Source organism: Ambystoma mexicanum, chromosome 7q (genome assembly GCF_040938575.1).
Source record: "Ambystoma mexicanum isolate Mex_15411 chromosome 7q, UKY_AmexF1_1, whole genome shotgun sequence".
NCBI lineage: Eukaryota > Metazoa > Chordata > Amphibia > Caudata > Ambystomatidae > Ambystoma > Ambystoma mexicanum.
Window position 1 is genome coordinate 412,711,784 of NC_090941.1, and position 23,253 is coordinate 412,735,036.

Sequence of the window (23,253 nt, forward strand, 5' to 3'; positions counted from 1 at the left end):
CTGGGGTAGTCCCAACATATCAAGTATACAAAAGAGGAGAGAGTGGATAGACTATTGTTGTGACCTTGAAAGAATGGTGTACAGTCACTGGGGGTGTCCCCAGAAACAGGAAATAATTTAGGCCCGATGGATAGAGGCAGTATGAGCCATGAAGATGGGAGGTGGCTAGGCCAGATACGCAGAATAGAACAATATGTTCCCGTTCGTGTCAAGAAGGGGGGATATCAATGACCTAATGGGACAGGGGAGAGAGGGGAGATGGGACACCATGGCTAAAAATGAGAATGTGTGGCAGTATTGTCAATGGACTGTACTGTATTTTTTTTTATGTTTGAGTGTTTGTTTTTTCTCGTTACAAAATGTCAATAACATCTTTTGTTAAAAAATAAATGATAAGCTGGCATCAGAGTAGAGGGAATGATCACAGAGTAGTTGGCCACCCCTTTACCCTGCCTCACTTCCCTAGCTCACAGCTTAGACTTTGGAAGATGCCCTTACCTAAAGTCAGACAACTAATTTTCTTACCTGAGGACCCTGACATCTCTACTCTAGCTGACAAACCAACCGAAACAGATGGTGGGAAAACAGAAGAAGAACACACCACAAAAAAGTCCCAAATAAGTCAGAGAAAGAAAGGGGAGACGTCGTCATAAAACCATGCAGCAGAGCACAGGCCAAGACCCCCTAAGATCAAGGAAAAACCCAAGTGTTAGAAAATTAAAGACTTGAGTGGCTTTTTGCAGGCTAAAGACCTTAATTTTTTGTCACAAGAATGGAACATTGTACTTCATCAGGCTGAAGAAAGCCATTTTGAACTTTTAGTTTCCTCTGAACTTTCAGTTACTCACTGCCCTTAGAATCGTTTTGTCATTTCTTTTGCATTTGTATGCATTAACCGTGTATTATTTTGCTCATTCCCTAATAAATCACTTAGTTCTATTTTTCTGAGTGTGTTTGGTTCATTGATCCGTATTGGCTACATGACAGGTGTTGGCAAAAGTAGATCGTTGGCCTAGCTCTCACGGACCAACCCACTGTAGGACACAGTTTCTACCCCCTAGGGTAATCACGTGCAGTCTGGTGAAACAGAATATAGCCTAAAAGGGGTAGGTAGAAAACCTTTGCAAAATAGCCCCCACCCCCCCATTCTTGACCTAGTAACTTGATGAAGTGTTCTACCTAAGAACACTACTCCCAAAACCACAGGCAGACTCAAAGAAAATAATGAGTGAGGGGCCACAGAGGTGATCCGAGCAGCAGTTTTCTCATTTGACACTGCTAGCCGGGATGCCAATGCGATGCATGGTGTGGAGCACAGCCTATTCTACCCTATCAATCTTGATTTTCCAATTTGTAATCGGGTGCTCCTTAAGACCAACTTGAAGGTGGAGGTTCCAGAGAGCAGCTACTGCCTGATAGTCCCACCATTACCCACCTAAACCTGACAATGTCTTATCAGTTCCAGTCTTGTGATGCCTGGCGACCCAGGAAATCATGTGGTAGTGTCTGTGGATCATGTCTAGTTGGCCTGTTTGGATCTAGTGGAGAGAGGTGGTGGCACACTCAAAGTTAGAACCTTGTCACCATGTAAAGGATTCCCTAGAGGTCAAGCTAGCACAGAGCCCTTCATCCAGAGAGGAGCCTTTCCAAAATACAACTGTATGGAAATGTGTACCGCAGTTTATGTACTAAGGTTTGTCAATCTCAGAGTGCAATGGCTGAGTTGGCCATGCCAGAATCTGGCATCCCTGCAAGAAGTGCTTATTACAATGAGCTCTCTTTTTAACCATCATTACGCTCAACCATCTGAATGTGCCTTTGAACTTCTGCTATTGAACGTGAACAATATACTCCACAAAGAAAGGTGTAAACACTACGAGGTTGTGCTATAGTGAAAGCACAAACTACATCTACTATAGGGAACACAGAACGCATTACAACATTACATGATCAGATATGAACTTTGTTGTCAACAGCAGCCAGTCATCAGACTCAAGGCCCCAGAAGACCACTACGAAATGTAATTAAATATATTATTTTAGTAATAAGTGTTCACAGACATCTTTTCATCAGGCAGCCAGGTACCCACCCATGTCATGGTGGGTACTGGGTCACGTGCCCCATTTGCAAGCTCATCAAGACATGGCTGCATTCCCTGCTCCCCATTGGCTTTGGTTTTTCACCCTTCTTCACAAGCTCCAGTCTCCTCCATTTCACAATCCCTTTCAAGGGCTCCTCTTCATGGACCGCTGCCTCTAGTGCACTCCTGCGACAGGAAGGTTCTTTTTTGCTGTTACAGCAGAGCCATGTGGGGTGGGCAGTGCTTAAAGTGGGCCGGGGCCCGGCAGTCTCCAAAAAACTGGGACTGAGCCGGGGGAGATGCGCCTGCAATGAAGTCAGGCAAGCTGACAGAGAAGTGGCAGCCAGCCACAGCAACGCTGTGACTGGCTGCCAATTCCGTCAGTCATAGTAACTGCATCTGGTGACCCCTCGCGCGAGAGGTCACCAGAGGCAGTTACTGTCCCTTTGTTTCCCCAGGTCGCCGAGGCGTCTTTAACCCTCGGCGAACCTGGGGATTCCTCGACATATTTCGAGGTTTATAAAAGATGGCTTTGAAAGTACACATTTCAAGCCATCTTTTATAAAGCTTTGCCGACGGACAATTTTGTCCGTAGTCAAAGCTTTATAAAAGATGGCTTGAATTGTGTACTTTCAAAGCCATCTTTTATAAACCTGAAATGTTTAAAAAAGATGGCCTGAAAAGTAGGCAAACCGTAGGGTATGCACACAAATATATATAAATGTTATATATTTGTGTGCGTACCGTACTATGGTTTGTGTAGTATGCAAGCCATCTTTTATAAACGTAGAAATGTTACATATTTCTATGTTTAGAAAAGATGGCTTGCATAGTACACAAACCATAGTAAGGTACGCACACAAATATATAACATTTATATATATTTGTGTGTATACCCTACGATTTGCGTACTTTTTAGGCCACACTCCTCCCACAAGCCACGCCCCCAAATAAGGGCCCCCCCTCGATTTCTTACCCCACTTAAAGCCCTGGGCGTGGGCAACAGTTGGCTGCCATTAATTCTTCAAACGAAGGGTTTGGTTTTGTTATTACTTGATTGCAGATATTGACATGATGATATTTCTTCTGGAGACAAATGCTCTGTAGTGATGTTACTCTGATCGCGGTTGCTGGGGGTGTGAGTTGAATGTGGGTAGCAAGCTCAGCACAGCAAAGGGAATAGTTGAGTTAGAAAGGGGTATTCTGAGATGGAGATGATTAGAGCCCCGTGCACTGGGCAGTAGGAAGTATCATTTTTGATCAGCTCCCATCTAATGCTGCTCTTTTGCACACCGGCTGCCTCCTATGTTGTGACCCCCAGTATTTTTCTGATGTACAGTATCCCCTTTCTCTCTCACTCTGGCTTCAGCATCTTTGTTTCTTCCTACTTTAGGTACTTAGGAAAAGGTTTCAGTGTTAAATGTACTCCTGGCTGTGCTTGTCACCCTCAATTGTGACGTATCACTTCTCGAATGCCTTATCCTCATTAGGGTCCTTTCTTTCCTGCAGGTCGTAACAATCACGTCATGATCTTTTCCTGTCTCCCATCGACCCCACGACTGCTGAGTAACCCAGGTCTAGTTTACCCCTGCCCCCAGTCCCACCACTCTCTGATCATCCTTACTGCATGCAAGAAACAGCAGTTGGAGCCCATCAGGTTCAAAATTCTGGAATTCCAGATGTGCAAAGATGACATCCGGCTGCAGGTGAGAGCCGGTTAGTCTAATGCACTGACAATTGTAAACTCCTGTCTCCTTTTTACTTCCTTCTTAGAGTAATTAAAACAATCCAAACTGGATAAAATAATGCATGTTCCCTTTGCCTTTGTTATCTCCCCTCTGTGGCTTCCACTTCTTTGCTCTCCCTTCTCCTGCGTCCTCCTGTGATCTTTCTCATTTGACTTATTTCCTCCACATATATTTATACATGGCTATAAATCCTCATGCATGGACTAGCATTGCAAAGAGTTCTAATCAAATAACAGAAAATGCAGCAATGTATCCTTTTCTTGTTTAAACCTCTTGGATTGTCTTCTCATTGATAAGGTGGGCCAGGACCGGTCCCACAATAGTTTCAATCCATCATTGATGTGCAACAGCACTGGCACCTACACTCTAAAGCAGCGTACTATTCCTCTGGCACTTGGTGAACCAGAGAGGGTGGAGCTGACCTTTCCTGTTGAGGTAATACGGCCTAGACACTGGTCAATCTATGTTGCTGCCTAAAAGCCACTGAAATATCAAACTACTTTCCACAATCACAAAGTTCTGCACTCAGTTTAAGGTTCACACTTAGTCGCGTACACACCTTTACACAATTTAAGTGCAAAACCACACAAGAAAGCAAACGGCCTAGTCAGGGCCTTTCAGATCCGTGCTGCCACAAACTGGAATGGCCTGCCCCTAAACATAAGATTAGAGACAAAATCATCTTGTTTTCAGAAAAAAGCTGAAAACACTCCTGTTTAAATAAATTGGACTACAAGACAGTTAGTAATATATACTGACCACACCAATGTTTAGTCTTCCTCCACAGAACAAGTGTCCTGTGTCTTTGTATTGTTATTGCCGTCCTGTCTTTATGTTGGCGGCCCGATGCCCGCGGGCTTTCGGCGCCTTCGAAATAAACAAATAAATAATAAAATGTGTACTTTACACTGCATAAAATGAAGGCCCTCTATAATGTATGCTATGTCTTCGGTTATTCAAAACAGGTGTGTTACAGATGTGCTGAAATTCTATATTAATACACTTCATCCTGTATGTAGACCCATGCTAACCTATCCTGTTATACTTAACTCTGTAATGTCCGCGTAGTTAAGTTGGATGCATGTAATAAAATTGCCTCTTAACAGGGAGAGGGGATGGAAATCACAGAATTTGGTCCATCAAAATTGAATTCTTACTACCCATATTTTTGACAATGACATAAAGCTAGATTTATTACTAAACTAGGGAAGAAGACCCACAAATGTGATTTCATTCTTTGGCAGTAAAAGATTCAGCTGAGTCTACTGATGTTTCAGCAGTCACCAATTATTGTATTATCAAACACACCTAATATATAAGCTATAGGTAGCTAGATAGCTGCATATGGTTACATCTGTCTCTTTAACCATCTAAAGGACATTTGCCTCTTTGTGGTTTGGGGAGCAGAATATTTGTACTTGCAATGCGCTGAGGAAGGTCCTCTTTCAAACTAGTTACTGCATGAGCTCCACAAAGTGTGGAGGCACAATGGAGTTCCAATTCGTGTGTACCTCCAGCTTGGCAAATTAACCTCTTCAACAAAGTTATCATTTTATGAGGCCCATGTAGTGAAAGGGTCACTTTTCCCAATCTCTCTTATTTAAACCGCAACTCAACCTCCCTTGCTTTCCTTGGCAACATTTCATAAGGTTCCATGTAATAATGTCACCACAAAAATCTCGCCATGCAAAAATATCGCCGAAAAATTGCCATTTTTTGTGGCGACATTATTGCATGGAACATGCGGGGGACACCCTCGCAACCCCCAAACTTTTTTTTGTTTTTTTTTTGCCCATGTCCCCATATATATGGTCACCCATATAATATCGGCACAACCTTTTCCCGGTGATATTATTTACGGCGACCATATATATGGGGATAATATTACCTGATACCTTTCATAAGCAGTATGACTTTAGCCACAAGGGTAAATCGGATGCTGGAGTTTGTGAGTTCAGAGGCAAGAGAACAGGTTTGCAAAAAAGAATGTTGTAATGTGAAAATGATTGCTGCTCTTAGATGTTTAGGCTTAATTTCGGAATATTACATTTCTCCATGAAAGCACTACCATTAAAGTCCAGATCAAAACAATATGCATGTTTCAAGTTATAAAAAGAACACACAATTCTCGTTGATGTGATAATATTTGTAGTATAGGAGAATTCAATGAAGAAGCCGCACTTGACTCAGCAGCCCCTAGTAAACATCCTTAGATGTTTGCCTCCACTTACGTCGCACGATGCATTGTGGGCATGCAAATTAGCCGAAAAGCTTATATTTTAGCTCGATGTGTGATACTTGTTATGGTCTTTTTACGGCAGCTCTATTTTAAGCCCAACTTGGAAGCGCTTTGTGAAATAGCGCTGCTCTATAATATAGTGACAATTATCTCACAAAAATAGCATACCCACAATGAATTCCTTTGTGGCTCTGTCCTCCTGGAGGTGAACGCCTAGGGATAACTACTAGGTGGTGCTTTGGCATGCGCAGCTTGTTTTAGTAATAATGGCGCTACTGTCACTACTACAAGTAACATAACATGGCTACTACCACTATTAGTGCTCCGGCAGAATCAGAGGTAGCACTCCCAGTAGTAGTGCTACTGCTAATCACAATACTTACATTGTGGTTACAGCTAACATTTCTACTAGTAGTGGAACTAATAGTGATACTACTGATTGCCCTAGCACTGGTAGTAATACAAATACTGGCACTACTGTACGTGGTAATGCCATTACTTCTACTAATACTACCAATACTACCTCTAGTGCTACCACTATGGTGCAGGATTTGTAGGTATGCAATCCTATTGTAAAGTATAAGAACAAGCAACCTTTTACTATCCCCCTTTTCTGCTATTTTTACTTCTTTGTATTTATGTGTAAACGAGGGATATTAATTTTAATCCGAAATTACTTAGAATCACACATTTGCAGATGGAGGAGGCATTCCCCGGAAGGGTGCCTGTATAATAGCATAAAGATGAAACTACGTTGTTCAGCAGTTTTTGAGGGTAAGAGCAAAGTGGGACATAGACCAGGGACCGAAAACCGATGACTTGCAAATGTTACATTAACCTATGGGCAAGGGCTGCAAACTAGAGAGGGGTACTGTACAAATATACACAATTCCATTATTATGTGGCACTGGAGGGAGTGGTGAGGCCAAGAAGGGACGATAGGCAAGAGCCCCCTCTTGACCCTGTAGCTGAAGTTGAAACTGAGCTGTGAACAGCTGCACAGTCTGTCAGCCTTTAATTATGATGAGAAGCAGGTTCCAATAGAGGGGGCAAGTTTGGAGGAGACACAAAAAGTGGCATGGGGCATGTGACAGTGAAATTGAATGCATAGGAGGAGTGAAGGGAAAGAGATGGTGAGTAGACAGAGACATAGTCAGCTAGGTGCAGAGGAGCAAGATCATTAATATCTTTGCAAACTAGAAGAAGGACATTAAAAGGGAAGCAGTTGGTCAGGAAGGGTCAACCAGCATGATCTTGTAGGTAAAAGAGGGGCATGATCTAGGTAGGTTGTGGAGAGTGCACGTATCAACCTTCTTGACTTTGTGTTGAGGGAGGAAGGAGTAGAGAATAGGGGCAATGAGTAGCAATGACCAATAGTCATGTTTTCTGAGCAGGAGTGTGAAGGTTAGAGTTTTCAACACATTTTCAAATGTTAAGAAGGTTAATATGAGCAGCAGAGTTAGTGGTGAAATGTTGAAGTCAGATGTCCCCAAGCTTCCAAGCCTTGTGTGAGGGAGCAAGATGGTCTGCTGGGAAGGAGATGGGAGGGTAGGCATAGTGTTGGAAACCAAGAGAAAGATGACTTCCATTTTGAAGGAGTTCAGCATGAGGCAGCAGAGAGCCATTAAGTGACAGATTGCAGCGAGACGGTTGGTAATGTGTCCGGAGATCGCTGGGATGAAGCAGGTAAAGGAGAAAAGGATTTGGCTGTTCTCAGCAAAGAGATGATAATGAAAGACAAAAGATGGGATAGGTCTACTGAGGGCAGAGGTATACAGGGTGAAAAGCAGATGTCCAAGGAGTGGTCCCTGTGGGACACTGGCATAGGGAGGATGGTGTCAGAGGTTTGTGAGGTCCAGAAGATTTCCAGAATATATTAAAGGCATAAACTTTGAGGTAGGAAGCAATCTAGGCAATAATGTATTCGTGACAGCCAAGGTTGTGGATAGTGAGAAGAAGATAGGAGTAGTCAACAGTGTCGAAAGCGGCAGAGAGACCCAAAAGGATGTGTGTATAAGAGTTTGGAGTGGTGAGAATTGGACAGAAAGTTGGAGACATGCATGAGTGCCGTCTCTATGGAGTATTTAATAATAAACCAAGACCAAAGTGGATATATAAGGCCATTTTCCACAGGGTACTTAGTGATCAGTGGAGTACCAGGCAATTGGTCACCAGGACAGCTGGGTCAGCAGAGAGTTTCTACAAATGAGGTAGGACAGTTGCAGATTTGAATGAGACAGTGAGAGGGAGGTCAGAGAGATAAGGGCACATGATAGGGACTACATGTTTGACCATTTGAGGAGCAAACAGGTCAATTGGAGCGCAAGGTAGGTTGACCCTGTTAAGAATGGGTGCTAGTTCGCTAGGAGAGGTAGAGGAGATGTTATCATGAGTAGAAGGGGTAGAAGGAGAGATGGAGAAGAGAAGGAGGTTGGGGGAAGTAGGGCGACAAGGGTTGGATGTGTGTCATGAATGTAAGGGATTTTAAAGGCAAGGTAGTGAGAAAAAACATTAGGAGAGAAGGAAGAGGCAATTGTTAGTGGCTTGGGAGGTGGGATCAAAGCTTGAAAGATAGACGAAAGTTTGCAGGGCCATTGCATAGGGAGATTACATTTGTGAAGTAATAGGATATGGCAAAGTACACTGCAAAGGAGGGAGAGGCAAGGACATTTGTGTAGGCTAGTGGTAGGGTGAGGGTCCAGGATTTGCACCAGCATGATATGTCATGGCACATATTTGTTTTGAGGGTTTGGATCTCAGAGGTGATCCTGGGTTAAGGATGGGGGTGGGAATGTGTGAATGTGCGTGCAGCATAGTGTTGGTTAAAGAGAGTCATACATGCATAGTGAAATTCAGAGAAAGCTTGGCCAATGGAGGCATGAATAGGGGAAAGAGACAGCTATCGGGCAATAGAGTCTTGCTTGAATTTCAACTTGGACATTGAATAGGGCATTGAAGGAGTAGAGGTTGGAGACACTGAGACTTTAAACTCAACAATGAAATGATCGGAGGGAGAGGGGTCAATGGAGAAGTCAGATTAGGTGAGTGAAGTGCTGGCCATTTCCGGTGCTGGCCATTTCCGGTGCTGGCAGGCCTAAACAATGAGTTGACATGTGTTGCTTTTGGCCTTCAGCTGCAGACACCTTGGGTGGACACGCCAGGGAGGCTTAATAACCAGTGAGGCAACATTTCACATGAACCTCTGGAGACAATCAGAGTGTTTGATGTTGTATTGCTATTGATATTGATATTTTATTTGTATCGCGCTCAAACAAGTCTTTCAGAGCGTGAAGAGGCAGGGGAGGGGAACAAGGGAGAATGAAAACAACGATCTTACAAGGTCCAGTGACATTGAGAAAGTGCAAGTGCAGGGGAGAGGGAAGGGGGAAAGTGCAGGAGGGAGGGGGAAAAATCGAAAGTGCTAAGCAAGGTAAAGTAATAACAACAAAGTGTAAGTGCATCCAGCCAATGGCAAGTGATAGGTTTAAGGTGCAGACAGGGGGTGTGTGATTAGTGCCAAAAAAGGGGGAACTTTCTGGTTACACATACAAATCCAAGTGCAAGGGTTGCCAGGAGGCAGTGCAGCTGCATGGCAGGGTGAGCAAGTACCTGAGCCCGAAATCAGAGGATAACCAGGTGCACGCTGCGGAAGCACCAGGGAGTTTCTTAGTTGAGGCAGGACCCTCTGATGTTGCTCAGGATCCACTGGAATGGCAGCTTGTGGCATAAAATGACGTGCTTTGCACAGAATTTCAGTCACGTAGTGACATAGCCCCAGCTCTTTGGGACACTCTTCCTGCACATATCAGCAATGAACCATCTTAGGCAGTCTTCAGGAGATTGCTGAAAACATGGCTGTTCAATAAATATGACTAACCTTTGTGAGGCAACTATGTACGATGTGAGGATCTTGCCATCTCCTCCTCACTCCCTGGACTGACTTTGCTCCTCACCTTCTCCATACAAACGCTGTGATACCTGTGGGTCTGGGCATTACACAAATGTAAAAAATAAAATAAAATGGAAATAGTCACAAAATAGCGCGCTCAAGCTTACTTCCAGTCTTCCTGGCAGGATGGAGGCAGAGTACTTGGTGTTGCGGGCCTCTTATGTTTTGGTGTTGAGGCAGGACCCTCAGATTTTGCTCTGGATCCTCTGGAATGTGAGGATGCGGCAAATAAGACTTTACATTGGAATTTCAATTGACCTAGAGACTGCGCTTCCTCTCCACCTCTGATGTCTGTTTAAGGGTGTGAAAGCATCTCACAAAATGTAGGACACACTTAACAAAACAAGGTTTGCAGTAATATTGCAAATAAGATAGATGGTAGCTCTTTTCTGCTGGAAAGCGGGCAGACGATAACACAACAGTTAGCAACAACCTGTTTTATTTTTGACAAACAAACCAGGTGCCTGTTGAATGTACCTTTTAATGAACACATTTAAGATAACATTAATGGAGTGGATCAAAACCCTGCTCTACGATGCATTATGGGTAGCTTGAGCAGCTACTTCGTCGTGCATCCCCCATTGTTACAGTGTACCCATGGCGGCTGAACGCCTATGTTTTTTAAAGGCTGCTTACGTCGCACCCGCCTCCTTTTTCCAGTTTGTTTGTGGTCAGAGCCAGTGCATGTATGTGTGGTACTATGGACCCCCAGATGAATGGCAAGGAACCACCTGGTGTTGAAATGACAAGCCCCCTACATGAAGGAGTGGGCCGGCTTGTGGCAGGGTTCAATTGGGGGATCTGCGTGAAATGACCAAGTTGAAAAGTCTGACTACCAAAAGTCTGCCTCCCCCATTTGTTCTCATATATATATATGTGGGGGGAGATCCCCCTAAACCCCCACCTTACGCCTATGCATGTTCTATTAACGTTACCCCCCCACATATAAATATGCGAACAAATGGGGGTCAGACTTCTAACCCAAATTGGGGCCAAAATAGTAGCAATGTTGTTTGATGAGACAGCCAATCGGGTTGATAAAAAAGAGTGATATTGTCAAATGTTGCTCTCAAATACAGTAATACCAGTTAATGATTTGTGAATTATTGAGCGTTTTTCACTGGTGTTGTGGAGTTTCTTCCCCACGGCACATCATTAATAATTTGCATGCGGCATAAACGCTTTGTCGTATCAGGTACAACTTGACACATCATCGTAAACTGCTGACGTTACCCTCAACTGGTGGAATGCACGCATACATAATATAATTCCTTCTTGTCTGAGTTTCAGGGAATGCATTTGACTGCAAAAAAATCTATAATTGGAGGCAAGCATCTGTACCGTTTTTCTGCAAAGAAATTTTTTGCCCCGAGGACCTCAAAATTATTGATCACCACCGTGCCGCGGGCAGCCTCCTCCATGTTACTTAACTGTAAGAAAATAATACATTCTGCATTAGTTTGCACTGATCATCCGAAGGAAATATTGAACTTTGCTGCAAGGCACTCAGGGGAGACTAATATTTAAATGATGCCTGTTTCCCATTAGCAAACCTGATGCAATAAGCACTATGTTCTTGGAATGCCCCGTGGAGGGTGATATAAATCAGAAATTAACTTTAAGACAAAGTGCCATTTTGACAAAAGTACAATACAATTAGCATTAAGTCTATTGATTGGCCTATAACACAGCTCCATTTACCAATGCAATTTCAAAACATCTGCTCGCCTCTAAATGCTTTTTAAGGTGGAAGTTTATGCATTTTCTATGCTAAGTACCTCCCCTCGAATCACTTCTTTTCTCTTCTAAGTCGCTGAACGGAAGTGAGAGCCGCGCGCCCTTATAAATAGTGCTGCTACTAGGAAGCGAATCAATATGGTGCCAGTAATAAGGTTTTAAAGATAAATAGGCAGTAATAAAGCAGAGAGAATGTGCTATTAAAACTGTTAATTGCAACCAAACAATAAAAGTGCTGTAAAGAATGGGGGAAATGTTGCAGATGAAAAACACAGTAACATCCATTAGCGGCGGGGAAGTAGCTTAATCTTGCTTTTCACATATCACTAAATTTAAAGTCTCGGTATGAGGCTGAGCTCTGGGAGGGCTGCTCTGCTGCAGTCTCTCCTATGTGTACTCTCCTGCACTCTTATGAACGATGCTGCGTGAGTACCCATCAGAGAATGACCTCCAAGCAGCCAAATCGTGCATTGCAGGAGCACAGGTTGTAATGTGATATGTGCACGTGATCAATGCACTGTGGCACATGCCCCGTAAAATCAGCCATCTTAGAAATTGCCTCTGAACATCTTCACACAAACCCCGCAGAGGAAGCACATCATTTAATAATATATAATAATAATAACAAGTTCATTTGCTGCAGTCCATTTTTGCAGAGCAGTTTGGCACCCATCGATATTTGTGCCGGATATTTAATATATATATATATAATTTTATTGTGATTTAGTTTACATTTAAACTTTACACATAAAAATAGCTTTTACGTGAAAAGAACATAAAAAGAATAAGAATGATCATGAAAAGAAAACACATAATATTTAGATACAAAAATACAAGGAAAGGAAAAGCATCTAATTCCCTGAGCAAACCAACCATAATGACAGCATCATTAAGATTTAAGTTAACATTAGTCTCAGATTAGTAATAGTTCAAGAACCATACGGTGCCCCATAGTGCCAACTACTCTTCCGGGCAGACTTTCAGCATTTGATTAACACAGCAGTGAAGGTTTAATATAACCGCAGTTCCTGTTTAAGTGCAAACTCATGGTAAGTAGCAAAATCACTTAGGCTTCGACAGAAACTATTCAGTAACTCATCTTTGTGTCTTCCTATATGGTTATGTTAAGGCTTGTTTCCACCTTCAGCCAAATATTGTACAGTGCCATCAGGAGCCTCGTGCTATTGGAATTAATGCAATGATACCAAAATAGCTCCTCTTTGATGTATCCGTGATTGTGCACAAAATTACCCAAACCAAGGTTTATGGCACTTCATTTTGTGGCATTCAGTCAGCAAATGTCTGTCCGTCTCTGGCTGATTCACTTCTTTGCATAGTCGGCAGAGCCGTAGTTCTGGAGCGATCGTGTCTCTTCTGCCGGTGATCGTTAACGTAGGTAGTTGTTCAAGCCTTAAAAGTAAAATGAAGCGTCTGAGTCTCACAACAGGGCACAGATTAAGGTAACTCTGAGGTTTTTTGAAGTTGTATAGTCTATACTGGACAAACTGATAGCTTTTCAGCTCCCGGAGATGAGCATAGTTCTCTAGCCAATCCCAGAGATCTATACGTTTACCCAGGGCCTTTTGTACTTCTTCTGTGACACTATCCACCTGGATGTGCCACCCAATGGTCGTCAGAAATTTGGACATTTGCTCCTTCAGAGGGCACGGAGGGTGAACCTTAGAAATCTCTTGATGGACAGCCTTTAGTAGCCTGTTATTGGTCTCGCCACTCATTTTCAAATAGAGTAGGGCTCGCTTTTTTAAAACTAGAGCTTTCAATGAGGTCAGCCCTAGTTCTAATCTTATTATTGCCATAGGAATTCCTGGTGGTAGGCCCAAGATGGAGCGCCAAAATTTTCCTTCAATCACCTGCAACCATTTCAGGTCAGTGTTGAGGAGAGCTTCTAGATCATAGGTGATCATAGGGGACAATATTTGTACATATAGTTGACGTGTGCCCCAGATAGTAAAACCGCCCTGATTTACTGTGAATCTATGGAACAGTGCAGTCAATTGAACCGCTCTTGAAATGCGTGACTGTTTGCATATTCCGTAGTCACCAACGCTCTCAAATTCAATCCCTAGATAGCGATAATGAGGCGTGTAGGCGATGTTGTCGAGGCCAACTCTAAGCTGCACACGAGTGGTGTTCTTTTTGGTGAATCTCATGGCCTTAGTTTTTTCCAGATTAATTTTAAGGCCATTTCTCTCGGCATATTCCCACAAGGCAGAGGCCGACCTACGCAGCCCACTAATGGTATAGTCAAGTATTACTAGGTCGTCCGCATAGGCAAGAACAGGACAGATGAAGTCTCCTATTTTCGGTGGACAGTTTATCGCGGCCCCAATAGCCACAGGGATGTCATGTACGTATAGATTATATATTAGAGGAGCCGTAACACAGCCTTGTTTAACCCCCCTGTTTTGGAGCACACGTCCAGTGGTATGACCTTCCTGATCCAGTTTTACTTTTACAGAAGTATTCTGATGGAGCAATCTTAGATAGTATGTCAGGCCCTCAGGGCAGCACATTGATTTTAACTTCTGCCAAAGACAATAGAGTCGAATGCTGCCGAGAAGTCTATATAGAGGGCATATAATGGGGGCTGTCCCGCTGATCTTGCTTGTGTCCTTAGGAGGTCCATAACCATGATGTTATGCGCCGTGGAATAGCCCTGCCTAAAACCACTCTGGAATTTACAGAGTATATCAGATTGCTCTACCCAAAGCTGTAGCTCTTTTAATAAGAATGAGACAAATATCTTCCCCGTGGCATCCAGCATTGAAAGGAGTCTGTAATTATTGGGGTCCACTCGATTGACCTTTTTAAAGACCGGTATAAGAACCGCCGTTTGCCAGGATCTGGGTATTTTCCCCTCATTTAATATCTTTTTGAACAAGATAACTAGTAGTGATGCCCAAATTCAGGATGAGACTTCATCACAATGTTGGCTAGTCAATTCAGGCCAGGGGCACGTGAGGATTTTAATTCCATAATTATATTCAACACCATTTCATAGGATGCATTAATAGGAGGAATTAACGGCATATTAACCAATGTACAGGATTTCTCCGTGTCTACCTTGGCATTTCGATTTTTTCAAGGAAAGCTATCCATGTTTCGGCCTTAATAGGGTTAACAAATGTGTCTTGTACCGAATATTGCAGCACATACATTGCAGAGAAACTGTGCACCATTTTTTTTATTGACTACTAGATTCGCCCTGAATTCCTAATAAAAAAAACAAAAATTCGACAAGACTATATTTATATTGTATGCTTTTTACATTGTCTAAACCATGGAACCTACCCACATGCCACATTTCAGGTTTGTAGCATGTTGGGAAGTATGCTGAACATTTTGAACAAATACACACACACACACACAAACAAACATATCCACACATTTCCCTTTTATGTATATAGAGATAATATTTTTGCACTGGTTAGTCTTTGCAAATGCAATTTTTGTTTTGCTCGTCCGGTACAAATATCAGTGCAAAATTGCCCATCGCTATTGATCTTCTGTGATCTGGAAGGCAGTGTTTGGAAGTTCAATAGTCATGTTGTTGGACATGCATTGCCTTGGGCACGTGAATATCATTAGACTTGGCAATGGAATTCAGACTTCACGTCCAAGCATTGGTTTTCTCGTGATATGGCATAGTTAAAAAGAGACTTCTTTTGATGTCTTGATGTCAGTGACTTGTATTCTTAAGTATTATCTCCACTGGTGGAGGGCAATTCATTCATTCATTCAACCAGGCACCTATTGCCTTACACTACATCCCGCAGAAGGCGGTAATGCTTTGAGCATGAATTGGGGCACAATGTAGCTCCACAAGTGGAGGAGCAATCAAAAAGGCAAGATATGACTTCGCCAGCACACCAGGCTATCATGGTGCCCCATGGGTGCCTTGGCCATACGGTCCGTGTAGTGGGAATGACAACAGTGAGGGTGCAGTGGTAAGAGAGAACAGGCCCCCAATGCAGAATTCTGCCAGGGGACATGGCCAAGGAAGGAAGGCCAGGAAGAGGCATGGAGACTTGGGCAAAAACAGAAGTGGGTGTGGTGGTGGTGGGGTCTGCAAAAAGGTGAGTGCAGTTGTGGAGAGGCAGCCGGACAGGAGGTTGTGGGTGGCTCTTTTATAGCGGGGGGCAAAATTCGAAGCACTATCAGATATTAGTGCCCATAAATCTGCCATAGTGATGAGCAGGACCTTCTGCAATGTTCTTAAAGGGTGCTTTAATTAAAGATGGTAGCCCTTTGCGTCGGCCTCCAATAATGGAGCCGAGCTGAAATAGGGGCGGCCATGGAGGGCAATTAACTGACACTAAGCAGCCTAGTTGAAACAAGTATTTTAGCACTCATCTCCTCAGCCTCTCATCTCACATGAAAATACACATGCCCATTGCCCCTTGCCTACTTCTCGTCAAGGTCTGCACTTTAACTGAAGCTAAGGGCAGTTTATAATGCAGGCGAACAGCAGTATTTAATGTCCATATTCTAAGTCTTCTACTGGCTGAGCCAATCTAAACTCTGCAATGTTTGTTTCAACAGTTTCAACTTACTTCAAAGTGCTCCAGTGAAGGTTGCAATGTTTACATGGCAATCGGACAACTGACTAAAAATCCATAAAGTGAAGGAAAGGATGCCATTTGCCTTAGGATCTTGACCGAGTGGGTTTATCTGCGTGAGATATGGCAATGTGACAATTGTTTCCCAGAGCAATGCAAGAGGTTAAGATTAGTTCTAAACCTTCCAGCCATCAGCTCTTTTGTTTTGCTGTAGTCACCCCGAGTGGGACGAGTATGCCCAAACGTGTGTCCCGTGGCTGCTGGGCCTAGAAACCCAAACTACTCTTCACTGATGAGGCCCAATGAGGCCGAAACATGTTTGGGCATGCTTGTAATATGTGCAAAGGGGATGTGACCTAGCACAAAGGGGGTTTCTAGGTCCTGAAAAGATCAGGGGCTACACAAATAACGGGACTGCTAGCCTTTAGGTTGTAGCCCCTGAGCGTCTATCCGGGGCCTCAACCAAAAGACCTGGGGCTCTAGCCCCCTTAGCCCACCCGAGCAACACCTCTGCCTTGCAGTTCAGGCTGGCCTGTCCCTTTTGGGGTGGGTCCATGCCTGATTTGCATATGGTCTTTCGCCTTCCAGCCATCACCTCATTTGTTTTGCTGCAAGTGTCTGAGCAGCAATCTCTGGCGTGTCAGTGCAAGCCCTTCCATGCACCCAACTGGACTGGGATGTGTACAGCTCTCACTTGAGTGGCTGGGGGTGTTCCTATATGTATGGTAAGGGCCATGCTTACTTTCAGCCTTTCAACGTTCACTCAGAATACATATGAACTTGTAAGAAATACCCCAGGCTGATAAATTCGAACTACCACTTAACCATTAACTCGCCCTGGGGTCAATGATCCCAAAAAGAGGTGCTCCTTTGCTGTGAGGCCATCCAGTGGGTATGGCCAGCTTGCTCCCCCTATGGCTCTGGTGCTCTTGCACCACAGGTCATAGCACGGTTTCCGTGTTGTTAGGGACATGGAGGCCCCAGCCATCTGAATTGCCTTTTCTGACAATGTCCTTCCATGTTCGTCTCACTCTTACTACTGCCTTTTGACATGTTGGCTTGTAAAGAATATATTTTGGTGGTGTCCTTGAAGAGGGCTACCTCTGCATAGAGCATCATCGGAACCTCTGCTCAAGCCTTATCCTACCTTTGCCTTTTCCTGGTGACTGCCCACATTCAGGCCCGCATCGTCTGTCTTTTGTACCCTCTCCCCCCTTTGCATATTTTCCCCTGTGCAGGTCACTCTGTTTCAGTTTGATTCCTCTGGGGGTAACATGCCGCAGTCAGGTAGTGCACTGTGAAAAATTCTAATGTGTGGTCTAAGCGTTTCAGTAGGATAGCTGGTGTGAGTGGGTTCTGTGCTCTCCTGCCCTTTCGGTGTGGAGATAGGGCTCCCCTAGCCAATTTGTGCCACTTGCACATGCCCAGTCATATTTTGCCATTTAAGTCTGGAAGTTAAATTTCCACTTGCAGTAAGATAATTGTGAACATGGGGAAGATGTATTTTGTGCAATACCTAAAAAAGTTATATTAAAGTTGCTATCCCCTATGGGAAGCTAGAGTCTAATTCTGCAACCTGGAAACACCCTACCACGCTTTGCACTTTTGTGTGTTCAGTAAATCAGTTCCACACTTTCTTAAGGTCAATTTAGCTACTAGATCCTATGAAATGTGCAACCTTGGTTGCACAGTGCCTACTTTGCATCTGGCAGCACCTATTCCCACTTTTTTCTATCGTATGCATTTGGTCTGGTAGGCCCCTGGACGCTGCCGCGCGTGCATCTGCTAGAGCTCTGAAAGGGTGTGTAGACGGATGCTGATGCAGCAATGAACCTCATTGGACAGTCGAGTGAGTCGTAATCATCCATTTGCTTGCCTGAAGGGTACCCTTTTGCTACTCTGCTAACTCAGGAAAGCAAGTACAAAAGGAAAGAGTGGGGAAGCGAGTGAGCTGCAATAGTTCTACACCACCATCTGGTGGAGTAGGAAGAAGCAAAGCAAGAGGACACATTTTATGTCCAGTCAAACTGCTAAAAGGGGACTCCCGACTGTCTCCTGACCTCCTTTGGCCAAACTAAACTCTACAGCTGAGGATGGGAAAGTAAAGCAACTATTCCAAGAGGACTTAATGACACACCCCTTTGGCACAAGGTTAGAAAACCCTTCACTCCTGTCATGCATTTAAACTCAGTGTTGTGGCTCAGAATTTAAATGCAGTCATACTTTATTGATACATTCAGGGTCTTTGCGGCATACGTTGGTTGCAGTGGAGTAACTTTGCTGGAAATGTTGGGGGGAACATGACAACTGAAAGAAAGGGTCAAGTTGGAGGAAGGGCGGACAGTGTTTCACAGATTTAAAGACATGGCACACTTCAGACCCGGACTCTTTCTACAAGCCACCGATGTGGCGCACGATAAAAACACTTTCAAGTTTATTAAATTCAGATTCTGTTTTGAGAAGGCAGCCAACCCGTCTCACACGCCCCTTGAGGTACACCCCATGTCACAATGGGCCATGAACCAGGCCGGTGTTTAAGAATGAAATATTTTTTTAATTCAAATAAAAATCAAACAGGTTCAATATAGGGCAGCTATCACCTGTGGGGTTATAATAACACAACAACATGATAGGATAGGCTTTATTTAACTTTCTGATATCAGACACAGGAATGCAAATATGAATGAAAACCAGATCACCTAAATGGGACAACTGTTATGCATTCCCCCTGCAACACTCCCCCAAATCCCTGTTAACCAAGTTTTGTGTGGGTGGAGAGGAGTAGCAAGGAGTCAGATGTAAGAGGCAAACATCAGATTAGAAATCCGACCTAGCACCCCTGAAGGGGAGGCCAAAATCGGATTGAGAACCCTTGAAAATGAGCAAAATAGCACTCGGAATTCACTGAATAGTTATTTTCCATATGCGGTTGAATGAATGAGACAGGAATTTGTGTGGCTGCACTAAAGAAGAAAGAAAAACTACACCATATGAGGCAAGGTACTAAACAACAAGCATGCAAGTGAGAAAATTGACTTTGGGAAGGAAAAACAGTGCAGCAAAAATCACACGTGGCACAATTGCAATTTCTTAGTTTTCACGGGATAAAACAAGCAAACAGCTTAGAAAATGAGCTAAACATTCAAAATCGAAAATCGGTTTTACTGATGAGGTAAAAAGGCGCATAACAGGTATGATACTGAAGTGAAAGGGTGACTCTTGATGTGTGACGGTAGGGGATTCTTTATAGGGGAGGAAAATCGGATTTTAAAAGGGAAACACTTTCACGGGCAAACTCGGTTTTGTTAGCAAAATGATTGGTTCTACTGCAACTATATTTGAGTGGCTAGATATTTAAAGAAAGACACGGTACGCAGGGCGGTTAATTTGCAAGGTTAACCTATTCACGCTGCATTGATCTCTATGCGAAATTAATTAATTTATTCAAAATAGTACTAAGTACACAACGGACTGAAATGATTTGGAAAGAATTTCGCTAACACATGGAGACTAACACAGATTCTTTTAAGGACAGGATGAACACAGAATTCGGACAATTTATGAAGTTACTAGGGTATTTATAGGATTTTTATGGGGTTGGACCGAATGCAAGGTAACGGAACAGTGTATGCAGCTTTTTGGTTACTGGGGAAGGTAATACTTACAAAATGCACTTGAATTGGGTAGTTTGGATAGCTAACCAGGTCTCTGGACAGCGGGACAAGGAACTGGTCACTACACAGTGGCTAGGCTCTCCTTTAAGGGAACAGTGGGGCAACCAGGGTCTGGTCACAGTGGACAGTGGGGTGCATCAGCTGGGCAAGGACAGGTCTGGTCACTGGATTCTCCCCAAGGGGTCAGCCTCCTTTCCCCCTTTCTCCCTGAATTATTGGGATTTTTGTAGGGTTTAGTTCTTGATAAGTGGTTCTGCCTGGATAGGAGGTTCTGCCTGGATTTGGATCAGCTACCTCTGGCCTGGCTCTGGAGTCTGGAGTCTTGCAGGGTGAATGTTGAATGTCTGTATCTCTGGATTTTGAAGGTTGGATTTTTGAATGTTGGCTTTTTGAATGCCCTCACCCTCTCTATGCTTCCTCCTTTTATAGGCAGGATGACACCAGAGACTTTACAATGTGGGCAGAAATAATCTGGACATACCTCTTGACTTAGGATAGGTCAGGCTATTCCATTCACCACCTCCCTCCAAGCTGATTGGACTGAAGGGAGTGACCTCAGTTTAAGTGTATGCATTTTATGATCCCTTTTGTTCCACAAGCCACATTTTTCACAAAAGGAGTTATGGAATACAACTTCCTATTTTAAATAGTCACAACTATACAAATCAGATAGGTAAATCCCATATTTCACAAGGAATATGCCGGTACAAACAGCAATTCTGTGCGATATTGCTTTGCCCTTCTATTTATTTATTTATGTATTTGTAGAGTGCCGCAGCCCGCAGGCATCAGAGCGCTTACAAGGAGACAAGGACATCAGCTTGAGAGACAGGACAAGAGAGAGGCGGTCAATCAGAGGAAGGGATCTGCAAGTTGTTTAACTCATTTGAAGAGTACAGTTTTCAGGTTTTTTGTGAACTTGAGGTAGTTAGGTTCGAGTCTGAGGTGAGGTGGGAGGTGGTTCCATTTAGCAGTGGCTCTACAAGGGAACGCTCGTCCCAGCCTGTTTGCTTTTTTTTGGTGTGTCCAGCTTTAACTAGCCCTTCTGCCACTCTTTCACAATTTCTATGGAAAACATTTTATCAAAAATCCTACAAATAGTTTCATATAAACCTAACAGTGTCGGGCATATTTCTATTAAGTTTTTATAATTGTGCCATGTACGCTTTCTCCAGAAATGCCTTTTGACTGTCGTTCGCACCCACCACATGTCAGGAAAACCCATAGGACCTTATTATAATGGCGTAAAAATTACATTAAAGCTGTCGTAATTTGACATTATTGCTCCTTTAGATTACTGAAATAAATGTCTTAATCTAAAAAGTTCTGTCAAGTCTTATGGATGGAATTTGTCACTATAGGGCGGTCCTTCAAATCCCCACAGCCAGCCTGCTCCCTATGTGTCAGTTCTGAACAACAGGCTTGCCATAGCGCCCTTTGATTCTGGTAGATGAAGCTGAGGAGAGGTGTCAAAAGGAATTGACACTTCTCTGTGAAGTGCTGATTCCCCTTGGTCCATTGTCCCTTGCTGGGGAGATGCCGGTCAGTCTGACGAGGTCACACATTTCCACACCTTGGCCCTTTCATAGTTTGTGGAGGGGATTCCTTTCCCTATGAATTGTCTGCCTACGCTAACTTATTCTGCTCTTTTCAAACTAAATTTGTTTTTCTTTCTTTCTTTCTTTCTTTCTTTCTTTCTTCTTTCTTTCTTTCTTTCTTTCTTTCTTTCTTTCTTTCTTTCTTTCTTTCTTCTGTATTTGGGATGATTTCACATTTTAGCTTTCAAAGTTTCATTTCACTGCTTTTGCAAAAACAAATTTACATGTGTTCATTTTACATGGGGATTTCACAAGATGCAGTTTCTTTTGCATATATTTTCTGAAAGGCCTTGACAGATCAGATCAGTTTCAGAGCACAGAAAGATTCTGGAATTGTTTTCTTTGTAACTGACGCATAGCAAGGGAGAAAGAGCTTTCTTTTGAAGTGCTCTGCATGGGTTAATTTGTTGCAAAAGTGAACGCTGGCCGTGCGGACTGAAATGAATTTCTCTGCTCTTCACAGATTTTACTTGATAAAAAAATGCTATTCTGGGCAGGATAGCCTTATTTGATGATGTCAAATTGAAATATATGGACAGGGTTGTGTTGACTTAGAACAAAACTGTGTGAGGTTTGCAATGAAAGTAGCACTAATGCGATGTAATTTTAAATTCAGGTCCTTTCTGGGTGCACCCTTAAGTTTTCAAGATGACAGCACAGCAGCACAAAGCCATTCTGCATTTAATTTATTTTCTTTGAATTGACATGAAGAAACAAAATGCAGCCATTCTTGGGGGGCTAGGTTCAATCTCGCCCCATACGTGCTGAGCAGACACAGCACAGCCATTATTCTTGTAACTGCTGAAAATGCACTTTTGTGAGGCAGGGATTTCTGTTGGGCTAGTAAATGTACCCCACACGTGGCTCTGAGGTAGAACACTAAACTACTATATCACAAGAGTCCATTGCCGACGCTCTTATAACTTTCATAAGACTGGTGACATATCTTTAAAATTCAATTCTAAAGACACTCCAGTCTTGTGAAACATATAATACTACAGTTGGTCTTTAGAATTCACTGCATTGACACCAGTAAAAAAAAGCCTACGCCCACTCTTCCTAAAGAGGGCCTGCAAGCAGCCTGAAGCGAGCTGGTGTTTGATTATTGCCACCAGGGCACTGACTCAAACAAGCATATAGACATAATACAAAATTGATGCCTGAAATATTTTAAAATGGCACATTATGTTGCTTATTCTGATTTCATTATTCACTTGCAACAGACTGACTCATTAAAATTCAGGTATGTTTTTCTGTGTTCAAATGACCCCAAGCAGTAGCATACTGAGCAGAAGGTCAGACCGGGACATTTGTCAGTGGGGTGCGACTCTCGTTCGGCACCTCATAGAGGGTGCCCAACGGAAAAGGTGTCACACTGGTAGGACAATGTGTGCCAAGCAATTCCTGCTCAGTACGCTTATGTCCTGGCAACAGGACAAGATACCCTTTCCGAATGGTACAGGTGTTCCACTGCCAGGACAATGTTCTTAGAGCGGTGGTAAGCAGAGGGTCCTCACGTTGCTCTGTGTCACCAGAGCATTACACTGTGAGCCATTAGGCACTGATGGGAAGGAGGGGGCGACTATTAGCAGGGACGTTTGCCCCTTTGGAAATGGCAATGGGAGGGAGTGATCAGAAGTCAAAAGGG